This window comes from Sinocyclocheilus anshuiensis, unplaced genomic scaffold (genome assembly GCF_001515605.1).
Source record: "Sinocyclocheilus anshuiensis isolate Anshui unplaced genomic scaffold, SAMN03320099.WGS_v1.1 scaffold123, whole genome shotgun sequence".
In the NCBI taxonomy this organism is placed as follows: domain Eukaryota; kingdom Metazoa; phylum Chordata; class Actinopteri; order Cypriniformes; family Cyprinidae; genus Sinocyclocheilus; species Sinocyclocheilus anshuiensis.
Genome location: NW_015552536.1, coordinates 45335 through 50378, shown reverse-complemented (window position 1 = coordinate 50378; position 5044 = coordinate 45335).

Here is a 5044-nt window from a genome sequence, read left to right as displayed (position 1 = left end):
TGACCGAGTTTTTCCTCATGTTAATTGTGTTAATTTGATTATGATTCCATGCACCTGTGTTCCACTGATTGCCCTGTGTTTATTAGCCCCAGTCTGTGTAGTCTTCCTTTGTCGGTTCTACTCGTTGGATGTTGTGTAATTCCCCTGTGTTTCTTGGATTAAAGACTGTTTATGTACTCCACGTCTCCTTGTTCCTGGTTCCGCGCTCCTCCCAGCACAGATCGTGACAACTCCGAGGCTCCCGGGTGTCCGTCCTCCTCCGGAACCTCCTCCTTAGTTCCCACCCATTCCCCCCTTCTGTTGTTCTACGGTGCGAGGACGCAACTTCCGGGAGGGGGGCAATTTTATATATTTTTTTACATTTTACCTTATTTGTATATTTGTATAGTTGTATTTTATACTTAATCTGTATATCTGTATTTATGTTCTACTGTTAGTGTTATCTGTATGCACCAAGGGTCTGAGAGTAACGCAATTTCAATTCTCTGTGTGTATGTGCTGTACATGTGGAAGAATTGACAATAAAGCAGACTTGGACTTGGAATATGTCAGGGTTCTGGACTGTCTGTGTGTGTTTTGCTCCCCGTGACCCAATTTCTCCTCGTGTTAATTGTGTTAATTTGATATTGATTCCATGCACCTGTGTTCCCCTGATTGCCCTGTGTTTATTAGCCCCAGTCTGTGTAGTCTTCCTTTTTTGGTTCTACTCGTTGGATGTTGTGTAATTCCCCTGTGTTTCTTGGATTAAAGACTGTTTATGTACTCCACGTCTCCTTGTTCCTGGTTCCGCGCTCCTCCCAGCACAGATCGTGACAACTCCGAGGATTCCATACATTTGTCAGTTGTGATGTTAAATTAAGCTTGCAACATGTCAGCTGGAAACTTACAGCTCATATTATCCTCTCATGCAGTTATAAATGCAGCATTGTGACTGAACCACTTCTGCTGCACGATATGAGAACACTTTTATCATTTTCTGAGTCATGAAAAAGTCTGCTTTTGTGATATATATCCTTCTTTCTTTACTGCAAGATGTTTGCTTTGTCTAGATGTGCTTAAATCTGCACTAACAATGCGTTCCTGTCACGTATCACACATGCACACTTCAGAAAGCCGTATTGCGTTTACATGCCGCGCGAAATCGGAGTAAGAGGCAAAAAACTACCTGTTGCGACCGGTTTATGCTTACGCCGTTTATGACCTTACGCCAATAAAAGAAAACAGATTACCGCGTTTACATGACTATGTGCGTTTTCGGCTTATTAAGCATAATTGGCTTAAGAAAATGCATGTAAACGCGCTGATGAGACACTACTTTTTTCTTGTCCTATCTATTATATTTATTTTAAAATACATTAAAATACAAAAAAATCATTATTGAGTATTTTGGCATGTAATAGTATTATTATTAATATTATTATTATACAAATCAGTATTTGAAAAATAAGCTTTACTATTTATTAATATTTGAAAACCTTTTTTTCCACTGAATTAATGTTATTTAAGAATTAATGTCATATTGTCTGAATTAATGTCATACATAAAATCCCTGTAAACCCTTGTGATTTTGTGTCAAGCTAAATAAACGCCTCTTAAAATATCAGAAAATTTGACCTTATTATTACAAGACATATTTAGTTCAGGTTGTTAAACGCTATGTGGTCTGTGTGACTCAAAAAAAACTATGGTTTTTATGAATGAATAATTTGTGATATTTGTAAAAACAGTAATGCCTTTTACCTCTAAAAATATGTTAAATTGTTTTTGGGGAAATAATAATTAAGATGTGTACAGTCAATGCATTAAAGGTGTAAGGAAAAAGGAAAATATGTTATAGCTTCATGATTACTCCACATAACAACTTTAGAGTCATTAGATTTGAACTTTTCTTGACAATCGTATAACAATTTTTCAAAAGCATATGAAATACACATTCAAACAAGGAGCACATTTCTATAAACTTGTCAAACTTGCAAAATGTAAACGATGTATAACAGATTTTTCCTTTTCTTTAACATGGATACTCGTATACAATATTTTATTAACCCTACTGCCTTAAATGATTGTCACTTTTTCTTTGAGACGTTTGCATTGCATTCTTGCAACTATGTGCCACTCTTCAAATCATGTGGTATTGTTCACTCCTTAAAGTAAACGTAATGTATGAATGTAACCGAGAAAAAGGGGAGTATAGAATCCCCCTGAAGCTAAATTGTCCTCCCCGATGCACAGCTATCCTTTCACGTTGGTAATTCATGACTGATAGAGAGCCTGCTCTTAGCCTCTTTGATAAGATAAGACACAATCAGCCCTACAGATAAAAGAGGGCCTGCTGACCCTGCATACAGGCTCCAGATGTAGCGTGACTCACAAACATACCTCTGGAATGAGAGTGAGAGAGAGGCTGATATATATCAGTAAGCAGTTGCTGCAGGCTGTCTTCCTGTTGCAGGATGGGAGCCTGTAGTCTGAACTACTGGACACTAGTAGATATGGGCTGAATGTGAGTGCTGTGTGAGCTGATGAAATCACGCTGAAGAAGCGAGTTATGCTTTCACTAGGAGCTACTGTCAGATAACCTCTGCATCTCTGCAGGGCATGAATGACTGACAGCCCAGGCATCTCACCCTGTTATAGTCCTTCTCTCAACACAAGTTAAACACGTAGAGTCATGTGTCTGCGCCTGTGTGTGTTCGTGTACAGGGGTGTTAAGTTGAATTACTTAAGCCGGTGGGCGGGCCTCTGTGTTGTGACAATTGTTGTTGATGTACATGGCCGAAGATGAAAGGTGAGATAGTGTGTTTGCTTACTTTGTGTCATGCCTCTTGTTTCGGCTCTGTGACGCCAGTGTGCAAAGAGAAAAGCAGGTAACGCGCGTGAGCAAGCACAAGCACGCTGAAGTGCTTTCAGGAATGATGGATGTTTCGTTCTGCGACACCAACACCTCCCATCCTCCACAAGCAAATACAGCTTAACAGCCTAGTTAAACACTAATTAGTCTGGAAAGACAGTTTAAGATCAATCAAAGCTTCAAATGTCTGATTTTTTTAGGGACATTGGGTGTTTACTTGCTTTTGATGGTGATTAAAACTTTTGCTCTTATCTCACTGATTACTAAGACAATGAGAGGAGGAAACTTACTCGATTTTATCCAGTGGGCAAAGGCTTACTTGGATCGGGAAGAATCACAGAGCGAATATATTGTCTTCAAGGAATATTTTGGCTTCAAGACAAGTTATTTCAATTCAACATATTTTGCTACATAATGTTCCTTACTACAAGATTTTTTTTTTATTTAAAAAGAAAATTATTAAAATATTTTTTGTTAATTTAAATAAATCTGAAATAAAATAAAATATAAATATTAGATTTCAAAAAAAATGTAAAACTAAATGAAAATTAGAATTATATTGTCTTGGCAACTAAATTAAGTAAGTTTAATTTGAAACACTAAAATTACCTATTGAAAATAAATAAAAATAAGAATGAACTACATAAATTAAAACTAAGTGTCATAAATAACTAAACTAAATAAATTAAAACACAGCTCATCCGTTGTGTTCTTTAAAAAGCAAAACCAAGGTTACGGTAAGGCACATACAATAAAAGTTAATTGGACCAAATTTTGGAGGATTTAATGTGAATGTTAAATTAATGTGTTTTGTTAATGTTAATGTTTTTGAATGTGAAGCTTATAATTTTATAAAAACACATTATTATTGAACATTATTTGAGCTTTAAAGTTGCTCTTGTTATTTTTACTATAACTTTAGGGTTTTAGGTGCTACATTGTCATGGGAACAAAGTTGTAAAGTAAATTTGGATATAACAGATAAGCTCCATTCATTTCACTGTAAGTGCCTCACTGTAACCCAGATTTTTGCTTTTTTTTTTAAAAAAAAAGGACAGATGCGAATTCATATCTGTGTATAAACATTTATGCCGCAAGTGCTTTTGATCCAACTTAACTTGTATTGTATTAGGTTAAATACAATAGTCCTATATTGTATTTGGTAACAAAATATCAAACCAACTGTCATGTACTATACTTTCAAGAAAACCGACAACAGAGCAGTTGTGTAATTGAGGCAGATTGAGTGCGTGTTTAAAGCTGTAGACCCTCATAAATTCACCTGTGAGAAGCAGGTCAAACATTGCAGATGATCTCATCAGATTATCCAAACTAGCTTCTGTACCTGAGTCAATCCCCCGTAATCCCATCTCCATTTGCCAAAGCTAAATATCACCGTATTTGTGTACAATCTTGTTCTAATCCACAATATGTATGTATGTATGACACTGAACAAAATTATAAACGCAACACTTTTGTTTTTGCCCCCATTTTTCATGAGCTGAACTCAAAGATCTAGGAGAATTCGTTACGGAACAGTCTTTATTAATCCACAAAAGACACTCAGGAAGGAACACACACGTAGCACAGGGGAGTTGACGTTTAACACTGGACACCGAAACCAGGAACAGACACACTTTATATACCTGGGATATATTATATCCCAGGTTTAAGGGATACAAAAGACAAGACAAAAACAAAAGACACAGAACACAGGGGCAGTCCAAGGGCATGACAGCTATCAGAGATACTATGTTTTTATTTTAGGGGTCATTCTTTGTTTGGGTATATTCATACATTTGTAATATTCATTAAAATCATTCATTTTGACATGGTGAATAAGCCGGTTGCTTCATGACCAGTTTGAAAGTTCTGTGCGACTGCCACTAGGCAGAGAAATGCAACAATCGTATCCAAATGTCAGAGACCGAAAAAGGCGGCTTTACGATACAGTGTGACCCGGTTTCGATACGATTCAACACAATACGATTTAATGCAACATGATACAATAGAAAAAAATATATGATGCTATGCAATCCAATATGGTACAGATAGTTCGCTTTTATTTCTTTGGTTCATTGTAATTATTTGGTGGAAGATGTAGCTCTACCTCTGCCAGTGGTGATGAGAGAACGCGCTTGAGAAAGAGTTTAGAAAGGAGAAATCAATCTATACATAAAATATTTGTCACAC